The sequence below is a fragment of the Rhagoletis zephyria genome, unplaced genomic scaffold (assembly GCF_001687245.7).
Source record: "Rhagoletis zephyria isolate East Lansing unplaced genomic scaffold, Rhagoletis_zephyria_1.1 Rzeph_scaffold_00532, whole genome shotgun sequence".
Taxonomy (NCBI): Eukaryota; Metazoa; Arthropoda; class Insecta; order Diptera; family Tephritidae; genus Rhagoletis; species Rhagoletis zephyria.
Window position 1 is genome coordinate 83,606 of NW_016157616.1, and position 12,399 is coordinate 96,004.

At 40.6% G+C, this 12,399-nt stretch overlaps 1 pseudogene; it reads right to left on the reverse strand.

The window, feature by feature from the left end:
- Positions 1 to 293: 293 nt before the first annotated feature.
- LOC108360168 (putative nuclease HARBI1) lies at positions 294 to 2,540 on the reverse strand (annotated as a pseudogene).
- Positions 2,541 to 12,399: the final 9,859 nt, after the last annotated feature.

Below are 12,399 nucleotides of genomic sequence, written 5' to 3' on the forward strand. Positions count from 1 at the left end.
CATATTTCTGAAAGCTTGTAAAACCAATTTTGAATTGCACGACCCACTCCGTTGCTTATGCCAGGATTTTAACTCTCATTCCAGCACGTTTGATATATCAGATCCGCTTTTCAGCATTAAGAAAGCGATACTCTCCTCTCTCAATAAGTGAATTATTGACATAAATACATAAAATCAGCTGATGAATTTAGTTCTGTAGCTGAACAGTTTTAGATCTCGACACTTAACAAACTCCTGCCTATCGTGACTCGGCGCAAAAATTTAAAATATTGGTTCCGTACGTCATGCGGACTGCGCCCCTCGTGCGGATGGGCGGGAATGGAGGGTAAAAACCGTTGGGATATTATTATTATTATTATTATTGAGGGCGCGATTGACAAACTGAGTAGCTGAACGCATGTAACATACAATGCAAGTGCTGGCGTATTGGGGAATTCATTGCCCTCCAAGATTCTATAAAACATGTTTGTTTAAATTTTTTAATTGAATACAAAAAACGAGTACGTACTTACATACATATATGCCACTGTATAGGTAGTATTGAGGCTTGAAAACAGCGGACAGCAATTCCTAAAAGAGTTAATGAAGAGTTAATTACTCCAGTAATCAATATTTTGATTAGACAGATAATGATTAATATGATGTAAATTAAGATAAATCAATTAATCGCACAGCTATAGTTTGGTTCTTCCAAAAAGCTTACGCAAGAATCCTTTAAATGCCCACGGGTTCGATTTTGGTGTGAACGAGCAATCGTACAGTTTTATAGTTTTCTACTAAAGCCGGCGCATGTATGGAACTTTTTGATTGAGGCTGTAAGAACCAATAAAATTAATTTCGCTGCTTAGTTCCAAACCAAAAATTTGTTCTGCATTACCGACATTAGCGACATTTTACTGTGCACAGTTAAACTATCCAAAACAACCATAAAGAACGGCGGTTGCCCCACAGCTGCAGTTTTATCGTTGTCATTGATTGTGGAAAGTACTACATATTGATTTGTTAAAAATGCATTACATATAAGTATAATGCGTAAATTGCTGCCCATACTTATGAACATCATTGTCTTGTGAAGAGGAAGATGCTGATGAAACCTGTTAACAAATAAAAGAGTTAGTTGACGTACACTGAACAAGTCTAGAAAATTATTGTAGTCGTTCATTAGAACAAGAAAAATAAAACATTTCTTTTTATACTTAAACGAAGTTCATATAATTTGCTGTAATAGCACTTACTTGCGTGCCTCGGCTGATGGCTGGCCTACCATCGAGACGATCCTTGATGGCATATGTATATATTTAGTAAAATGAATATTTAAAAAAAATTTGTTATAATTCGTTGTTGGACACGTTTTCCTATTGAAGAAGATGCTTCGGAATTGTTATCAGTGTTTAGTATTTCGGGATCATAAACAACTCTATCGTCGAAATCGCTTGTTTGATCGCCCAAACGAAGTTTATGCAGTGTTGCGCACGCATTGACTACTCGGCCTGCAAAACCGGGTCATACAACAGAACCCTTTGCTGTGATAAGCACCGCCACGTAGCCTTAAGGACGCCAAACAGTCTCTCGATCGGGTTACGCGCTTTACATAGTGCCTCATTGTACCGAAACTTTGGCGTTCCTTCTGGCTCGTTAGGTAGAGGTGTCATCAGCCATGGCTCCAATGGATAACCAGAATCGCCTGTAATTTTCTTTTAATATTCTAATTCATATGGAATTAAAATAGCTTACCAATCAAAAACGTGTTGTGATTTTTATTTTCAAATGATCGCTGCATGACCCGACGCGCTGCAGAGAAGCTCCAAACAAATGAATCATGCCGTGCTCCCGGAAATTTCGCATTTACGTTTAAAATTTTAAGATTTGGGTCACATATCTATAAGTTTTAACAACCATAAAATAACAATAAAAATGTACCAGATTTGTTCTTACCATTTGCACGTTGATCGAATGGTACCCATGGTGATTGACATAATTTGATTCGTTATTTTTGGGAGCCAAAATAGAGACATGAGTGCAGTCGACTGCACCGATAGTTCCTGCCAGTATTGCCACTTGAAAATATTTTTAGGTACCAAAACGCATACCAAATCAGTTTCCGAACTACCAAAATTGGTTCATTATTAAAACGAGATTTCTCGAGTTTGCGAGGTTTTTAGCTACACAAATTAGCAGTAAAAATTAAAACTGCACGTAATATTGTTTACAGTATTGGTTAATTATTCACACCAATCTTTCAGATTAAACAAAAGAAATTCCGGCCTTTAAATAAAATAATTAAGTTATTTTATAAAAAACTTTTGTAAAATAAGTAAATATCTTTGAGATTGATTCAATTCATATCAAAAATTTTTTTTTTGTGTGTGAATAAACAAAAGCAGACATTTTATGCATTTCAATAAAAAAAAATCCAAATTTGATTCAATTTGCATATACTCACCCTTTTTTATTACCAATACACTCACACCTTGCAAATTGCCTATCACCAATTTTTCTTTCAAGACAAGAGGTAATTTCACGTTAATTTCAACAGCAATCGGTTATAGCTTTGGAAAGTGAGTTTGTTTGCAGAAAATTGTCTGTTTAATAAAATAAAGAAAAAATAAAGAAATCTTATACGTGTAAGCAAAGTGAAAGCAGTGTTTTGAACGTGTAAACTTAAATTAAGCAAACAAATTTTAATGTTCAGTTTGATTGTATTTTCAAAACAATTTTGCCTACCAAAAGCTTCATCAAACCAACCAAGCTACCAACGGAGAATGAAGCTACAAATTTTGGTCCAATTGGACCAAAACGGCAACGCTGGTTCCTGCTACAAATGGTGAAGGTGCAGACGCAAAAATTTCCTTTGCCGCTTGGCACTCCAGTTGCGTCATAGGGAACTTCACTTTAGTGGTAAACATTGAATTGTTGATCGCGTCAGTCACACGGTGTATGCAACGGCTTATCGATGTTCGGCTCATGGAAATGCCCCACTGTTCTCCAACTGGGCGTTGATAGCATCCAGTGGCATAAAACCTTAGAGCCGCTAGAACCTTTAACGAGTACATAAACGCATGCTTATATAAGACGCTTTCTAGCGGTAGTACGAATTAAACGTTTTACAGGAAAAGCTGTTCCACGTCCCATAAGGTTTATTAAAGGTAAAAACAGATATTCCAGTAAACCCTGCAATTCGTACTACCGGTGGAACGCAGTTAAAATATTCAATAAAGTTGAAGCATATATTGGTTTACCTGCTTTTCGGTCAATAACGCTGTTATTCGTGATCCTCTTAACAGGTTATCAAGTTGCGACACCACATTTTCAGCCGTGCCGGTGCTAAGTCTATATAGCCTCCGGAACTCCGTTGGCGTTAGTTCGAAAGGGTTATCGATTTCGCGAAGCCTTCGCCGATCAACTATTGGCACATTTAATGTCTGCTCATTGTCATTATCATATAAATATGATGCAATTTATGCAAATGCCATTTTTTAACACAATTTTCCCAATTTAACTGCACAGCAAAATATGCAAACAACAGCTAAACAACGCAAAACTAGATGCTGTTAGCTTAACCACAAAAATAATTGTCACCAAACAGCTGATTGCGTTTGTTAACACTAAACAATGACAAATATGGTTAAAGTTGATACACAATCACTAACCCAAAAAAAAAGTTGTTAACTAGAGATGACAACGTGAAATGTGGTTAAAATTAGATTCAGAATCGCACTACAGGCAGACATAAAAAAACACAAAACCAATAAAGCACTATCACAACACATAAATACCAGTAGGCACACAGCTGACTTTGCAAACACAATAATAATAGACAAGGAAAAAAGGGAAAAGACAAGGTATGCACTGGAGAGCCTAAGAATAATGCAAAAAAGAGAAAAAACAAGAAAGAAGACACCGATGACATTGCTGCTGCATACATTTTATGTTTGTGACGAATTTTAGTAATTACCAGTATTGACAAGACTACCACAATAGATGGTACCGAAGTAAAATTAAATTTAATTAAATATGTTATAATATAAATTTGTGTAAGTAGTAAAATAGTATAATTCATTTGCCACTTATATATTCATATGCACTTCGTACATGTATGTTCCTTATGTAATTTTTGTCAAACGTTAATGCATATTTGTAATTTTTGTACTTATTGTTGATACAGTGAAAATAAACAACCAGCCCCTGAAGATGCTAATCAGTTTAGCGAAACGTTGGGCAACAATAGTGGAATAACTTTGTTTTATTTGCACTAAAGGATGCAAGATCGGACAAGCCTATTAAAATATTAAAATTTAAAAAACATAAATACGAACCGATCGGAACCCAAAAATAGTTATTGCACTTTATTAGTTATATTAGCGTAGATTTTCTGCATAAGTGAATCGAATTTTCTGCATACTGTTTTTGGGCGAACAACTTTTATTGCAGTGGTTTATATAATTACAAACGTATACATATACATACGGTGGTTACGGTTGGTACGCTGTGCGTCAAAGAATAGTGCCAACAAATTTTTAGCCGTTTACTTTTTGGAGAATATTTATTTTCATTTCATCTCGGTGGTTCTAAATTTAGGTAATTGGCACATATTTAGCGTGTCTTTTTTCAACAAAAGTTTTTTGGATTTACAATTTTAACTATTTAGTTCGAGTGGTTTTCGGAGTTTTACGGTTGATTTCTTTTTGCATAGCGGGAACATTGTTCAACTTCAGTTCAGTTGTAGATCCATCGGAATACTTTTGATTTAGTGGATCCAAATTCAACACTTCGTGCATAGTTGCTCCGGTTCATGGGCGTAGCCAAGTAGGGGCAGGGGGGTGCTCGAGCCCCCCCCCCCCTAACTTTCAAATTTTCCTTATATATATATAAAATAGTTCCCTGAAATGCCAGCTTAATAGGGTCGAGCCCCCCCCCCCCCCTAGATTTCATTCTGGCTACGCCGATGCTCCGGTTTTAAACTTTTGAGCATTATTTACTTGCTTTTCGGCACAAAGTGCATTTTTCGGATTTAATCCATTCGTATAGTAATCCAAAACAGTTTTCAGCCAATTAATAAAATGGTAACATTTAATCAATTGGCGGATTCACTGATTGATCTTGAAGCCGAATTCAAAGAGTTCGCAGAGCCGAACCAAGCGGTGCTCGAAGCTCAAAGGGACGAGGCCAAGGAGCTATGGAGCAAAGTAAAGGTTAGCTACAACGAGCTTTTAGGCACAGAGGCTGCGGCAGCCTCCAAAGATTCTACTGCGGCTAAGAAAAAATATAAGCAGGCGTACCGGGCTTATTCAAAATGCATAGAGCTAATTGGCGCTCTGACTGCCAAGTGTATGAAACAAAAGAAAGATGAAGAGGATGCTTCTGCAGAACATGCAGAACATAATATTTGTCTTCCGCCGTGCGATACGGAAGTATTCAAGGGGGATTACATGTCATGGCCCACGTTTCGTGACATGTTCACGACCATTTTTTTATTTTAAACAAACGTCTTACTCCAGTTGAAAAACTATTCCACTTGAATCAGAAGACTCAGGGTGTATCAAAAGAGATAGTTCGTAAGTGTCCACTTACATATGAAGGAGGTTTTTCAACCGCTTGGAAAAACCTTAGTGATCGCTATGAAAATAAACGAATTCTAGTAAATAGTCAATTGACGATTCTCTTCAACCTTCCCCCCGTAGGGAATGAATCTGGAAGTGCAATCAAAGAGCTCCAGAGCGAAATTAATAATTGCATTTCGGCACTCCAGATTCATAAAGTTGACATTACTAATTAGGACGCGATCATTACTTACCTTTGCTCCACGAAATTACCCGAGGCTACACTTTCGTTATGGGAACAATCGGTCGAAGATAAAACCGAGATACCAAAGTGGGATGATATGGACAAGTTTCTGACAAGTAGAAACTGTCTCTGATTTACGAGGTTCCAGTTTTTCACGGTCACCAAAGCCGCAAGCCTCCAAATCAAATTTTGAAAATTCAAATAAAAAATTAAATACATATCAAGCGAGCGTGGCCAGAAATAAATGTAAGATGTGCAATAGTGATGCACACGGCAATCGAAACTGCCCCAAATTTCTAAATAAGTCAGTTTCTGATAGAAGCAATTTCAGTGTCTGAATTGCTAAGCTCCTGGACATGGTGTCGCGAAGTGCACTAGCCCCTTCAATTGCTCAACATGCCACTCCAGACACCATTCGTTACTACATTTTAACGCAGGTCAGTAGTCCTCTTCGAAAAAGGGAAGTCCTTCAAATTCATCTTCCAATAGTTCGGCGACTACTTCCAACCGGACCAGTTCTGGTTCTAGTTGCACCAAATCTAATAGTGAACCGCCAAGCCAAGTTCACTCATGTTTTACGAATAGGATTAAGGGAATTTTACTGGGGGCAGCTCATGTCAACGTAAAATATCGGAATTCAACATTTTCGCCAAAGACGTTGATAGATTCAGGATCGGAGTGTTCGTTCATCACGGAAAGGCTTCGTCGACGCATCAGGCTCCCAGGTAAAAGGGTGAATGCGAGAGCCTCCGGGATCAACAATACGATTTCAGCGGATGCTAGCCAAGCGTGTTCCATCACTTTGGGATCACCGATCAATTCGACAATTTCGATTTCAACTGTGGCGCTAGTACTACCTCAGCTGACTGGCAACCTGCCGACGTGCGATATTGATCCTGCAGTGCAGCAATCATTCCCTGGACTGACATTAGCTGATACTCGGTTCTTTGTTAATGAACCGGTCGACCTTGTTCTTGGAGGCAACGTCTATCCGCAGATAATTTAAGGGGTCTTCAAAAGGACGTCTTAGGCTCACTCCTGGCCCAGGAAAGTGTTTGGATGGATCCTTACTGGACGGACCATGCCGAACAAACAATCCACATCATGTGTGTCATTCTACAACGAAGTCGCCCTAGATCAACAGCTGATTTCGTTTTGGGAATTAGAGGACATCCTTACTGCCGATGAGGAGCACTGTGAGGAAATCTACAAAGCTAAGACAACGCGAGCAGATACTGGAAGGTACGTCGTGTCCCTGCCCTTTCGAAAAAATTTCTCGGTAGGTATTTCATTAGGGTGCTCGCGTAAATCCGCTTTATCGCAGTTCTTTCGAAAAATTCCTTTTTACGAGAGGAGTACACTAGGGTCCTCCAAGAGTACGGCAAACTAGGCCACATGTCGGAAATTCGGCCTAGTTTGACCGAAGTTCCATTCCAAGGACATTGCTGCAATTGGCTGACGACGTTCCCGAGTCACTTCCGGTCGCTTCTACAGTTTTGAAGCGGCGTATGTACGTCGATGACGTTCTAGCGGATGGACACGACCTCGAGTCCACTATTCAGGCTCGGGATGAAATTTCCGAAGCCATGACTTCAGTGGGTCTCCCACTTCGAAAATGGACCGCTAGTAGCAAGCAGGTATTGAGCGGTATCCCTCCGCTTCATCTGCTGAGCCAAGATTTTCCTGATTTCGAAGATACGAGCAGAGTAAAGGCTTTCGGCATCCGATGGAATGCATGTTCGGATCAATTCTACTTCACTGCGAAAGAATTAGATCAGTTTGAAATCGTAACAAAACGCAATATTTTGTCAGCCATCGCGAAACTGTTCGATCCCTTAGGGTGGCTCGCTCCTATAATTATAGTCGCAAAGATATTAATGCAAAATGTTTGGTTAGAAGGAACTAGTTGGATTGACTCAAGTGGGGTACTTAGAACAGGAGGCCGTCTTGGGGCTTCACAAGATCTCAACTACAGCGAACGGCATCCAATTATTCTGCCGTATAACTGTCGTTGCTCCCGCTTAGTAGTAAAATTCATCCACGAAGTGTCGCTTCAAGGAGAAAATCAATTGATGCTGCGGCTTGTTCGAGCCCAGTACTGGATCCCTCGGATTAAGGTTATGATCAAATCGATCATCCATAATTGCAAGGTGTGCACAATATATAAGAGACAAGCGCAATCTCAAATCATGGCTTCACTTCCGTTAGAACGTTCCACCTTTCTAGAGCTTTTACTAATACTGGTGTTGACTTCGCAGGCCCATTCGATATCAAAAACTATAGGGGTCGTGCTTGTGTTATCACCAAGGGCTACGTTTGTCTCTTCGTTTGCTTCGCGACGAAGGCAATTCATCTGGAAGCCACAAATGATTTGCGCACTCCTACATTTCTAGCGGCTTTTTCGAGATTTGTCTCACGTAGGGGTTGTCCAAAAAACATGTATTCAGACAACTCGTGGAGCATCCAGAGCTTTAAAAACTGAGTTTAAGGCAGTTTTGGAGGAATGTAGGGCGGCTGTCATATCCAAATACTTCTATCAGCAAATTTCGTGGCACTTCATTCCAGCATCGGCTCCCCACATGGGCGGTTTGTGGGAATCTGGTGTAAAGAGTTTTAAATCCCATTTTCGTAAAATAGCTTCGGGATTTAAATATACTTTTATATATACTTTTATACAGAATTGAAGCATGCCTCAATTCTAGGCCACTTAGCCCAGCTTCAAACGATCCATCGAGCTTGGAACCACTAACTCCAGGACACTTTCTCGTCGGCACTCATCTGCTATCGCCACCTGAGGTCGAGGTCAACGAAAACCCTGCTTCTGTGGTTAACCGATGGCAAAAGATGAAGGTGCTTCATCACTCGTTCTGTCAACGGTGGAAGAACGAGTATTTAAAGGAGCTGCAGAAGAGGACTAAGTGGAAGCGACTACAACCCGACATGAAAGCGGAAGACCTTGCTGTGATCCGAGATGACAACCTACCTACCGAATGGCGGCTTGGGAGAAATGTCAACCTTCACTATGGCACGGACAATCGAATCCGAGTAGTGGACATTCGCACGGAAAAGGGACTAATCACGAGACCAATTGTCAAACTGGTCCGACTCCCGTCAGATAACGCGAATTCCTCGTAGGGGCCTCGAGTCTCAGCATCACACCGCGACGCACGCCACCCAACCACAACAACGCAACCAAAGCTACGATTTTATAGAGGTGTCTTCTTCCAATTCCAGGAAGATGACTCCATTCACCGCCACCCGACACAAGACCGAGCAGCGTATAGAGCCTTTTCCAATTGCATGCTGCCTTCGCGGACGAAACCACGCCATCAGACTCTGTCCAGAGTATCGCGGCAAATCAGTGGAGGAAAGACTGCGCGCCGTCCTCATCCACCGCTATTGCCAGAATTGCTTGTCCCCATTCCATCGGATGGAGATCTGCACCAGCAAGGATCGATGCCATCGCTGCAGAGAGAGCATCACACGTCTCTGCATATTGAATAAGGTGACCGTCGTCAGCCAAGCAGAAGTGTAGCGCGCGGCCCAATCAACGATGACGTCGAAAGTTCCGACGGCGCACTGTCCATTCACCGAACAAACCAAATCTTGGGCACAACAAATAGAGGAGGAGGAGCTAGCTGAGACCGAGGTCGAAGCAGTGATCTCTTCAGCAGGCGGCGGCTCGGAAGCTCGTTCCTTGCGACCACTGCTACAACACGAACGGCGAAGGCGCGGCTCGGAAACCAATCCTTTCCGACCGCCAACGCAGCGGGGCTCTGGAACGCGTCCTTCCAGACAACCTGTTCAGCCGAAAGAGCGACGTGCGGCCGGTTCGGAATCCCGTCCATTCCGACCGTCAGCACAACAAGAAAACTGGCGAAACGGCGGCTCCGGAACTCGTCCTTTCGGACCGTCACATCGCAGCCAACGAAGACGAGAGGTTAAAAAGACTCTCCCCTATCGGCGCGAGCAACAACAACATCGAAAGAAAACGACGCTCGCAATTCAACGCATCCAGCCATCGGGCTTTCGCACTGGCCGACTAACCCAAAACGCAACGGACCCAATCATGCGAGGATTCGAAGCAATCGCGCCAACTGGAATAGTTAAGGTGTAATCAGATGGGCAGCATCACCTAGTGCGCGCGCTCATCGACCCGTGTTCTTCCCACACGGTCATTGATGGCGGCCTGGCAAGGGAACTCCAGTTAGAAAACGTCGGACCAGGTCGAGATAGGAGGTGCTCGCTCAAGAAGACAAGAATGGGATGACTGAGAGAGTGACGACGCAGGCTCCGTTTCAGTTTATGCGGCTAGCCGACCCGTGATTTTGTATGGTCTCGCCGATACGGCTCCCGCTGGGTGTCGACGTACACACCCACATCATGTTAAGCTGCACGCCACCATCAACCATCGGCGGACTATTGACTCAAGCGACCATCTTCTGTTTGGTTGCTTCCGGAACCTTCCAACGTTAAATGATAATATTTAAGAATACTACTAAACACTTAATAATAATAATCCCAACGGTTGTTACCCTCCAATCCCGCCCATCCGCACGAGAGGCGCAGTCCGCATGACGTACGGAACCAGTATTTATTTTCAATTTTTCCGCCGAGTCACGAGAGGCAGGAGTTTGTTAAGTGTCGAGATCTAAAACTGTTCAGCTACAGAACTAAATTCATCATGAGAGTTAAAATCCTGGCATAAGCAACGGAGTGGGTCGTGCAATTCAAAATTAGTTTTACAAGCTTCCAGAGATAGGGGACAAATGTGTCCTGATACCCGAGAGGGGACATTGAGGCTAACTACGCCCAGAAGAAGCGGACTTGAAATTGAGCGTGCTAGTAATTTAACTATAAAAATTGTACCAAGAATTTGCCTGCGGCTGAAAAGTGTAGGAAGATTAATAAGTTTTAATGGGCTCGTATAAGGTGGAAGGTTATAGTGAGAATCCCAACGGAAATTTCTTAAAGCAAAAAATAGGATTTTTTTAAATTGATTCTATCTTGTCTGAGTAAATTTGATACCTTGGATTCCAAACCACCGAACCGTATTCCAGAATTGGCCTAACTAATATTGTAAACAGGGTTTCAGTGATATAAGGATCACCAAATTCTTTTGACCTTCGTTTCACAAATGCAAGTACACCTTTAGCCTTGTTCACTGTGACATTAATATGAAGATATTCAACAATTTTATAATGAGCTCGAGGCCATTTTTTAAATGAAAATTTATTGTGGAAAAGCAACAATAATTTGAAAAGATGGTAGAAGTGATAGCTATTTCGGAACTTCTACCATCTTTTCAAATTATTGTTGATTTTCCCAATAAATTTTCATTTAAAAAATGGCCTTGAGCTCATTATAAAATTGTTTAATATAATTGTTATAAGGCCAAAAAATAATAAAATTAATATGAAGATTAAAATTAAGCTTAGGATCCATTGTGATAGCAAGGTCCACAAAATTGTATACCTGTTCCAGGTTATGGTGAACAGCTCTTCGCGAGAAGCACATTACTTTACATTTCTTAAGATTTAGAGGCATAAGATTTACTTAACACCAGTAAGCCATGCTGTTTAAGTCTGATTGTAGCAAAGACCTTTCTTTAATTGAAACGTACGAATTATAAAGCTTTACATTATCTGCATATATTAAAATTTTGGAAAATTGTATATCTTTAGAAATATCGTTTATAAAAAGCAAGAACAGAAGCGGGCCTAGGTGGCTACCTTGAGGGACTCCTGAAGTAACATCAATGGCGTCAGAGATAGTATTTTTAAACATTAACCTTTGTGATCCAAGAAGAAGAGATCCAACGTAGAAAATTAGGTGGAAGACCAAGAAGATCAAGTTTATAGATGAGCAACGAGTGGCACACTTTGTCAAATGCTTTACTGAAGTCAGTATATATAACATCAACAGTTTTGCTTTCACTAAATGCTTTTGAAATATAGGATGTTAATTCAAGTAAATTTGTAAAAGTTGATTTGCCCTTGCGAAATCCATGTTGACTACGTCAACTGATTTGTTATAATTGCTTCAAATAATTTAGGAATTGCAGAAAGCTTAGCTATTCCCCGGTAGTTCTCCACTGAAGATCTGCTACCGCTTTTATGTAACGGGGTTATGAACGATTCCTTCCATATAGTTGAAAACGCCCTCTTTAAGAAACAAATTAAATAATGCTGTTAACGGCTCATAGAGATAATCCGCACAATTTATAAGAATACAAGTAGGGATCTGGTCGGGACCAGAACTGAAGGACTGCTTTAAGGATTTCGAATAAACTACTACATCATTGGGAGATATTACTGGGATATTTATTGAGTTCATTGGACATAGTTTAAAAGGATATTCAATGTTAGCATGTGAGTTAATGGACACAAGTAAGCTTTATAACACTTTTTGTTTAATTCAAAAAATTTACGCACGCAAAAGTGAGTATTTTACATAGTATGAGTGTAAACTGTTTTTTGTGTAATCTAAAATAACGCGACTTTCTGTTTTTGAAATTTCTCAGCTCTTTAGTTTATGGTTCACTGTGTTTGTTCTTCAGGAACATACATGCGTTTAGGCACATGCTTTTCAAATAATTTATGTAAAGTAAAGTTA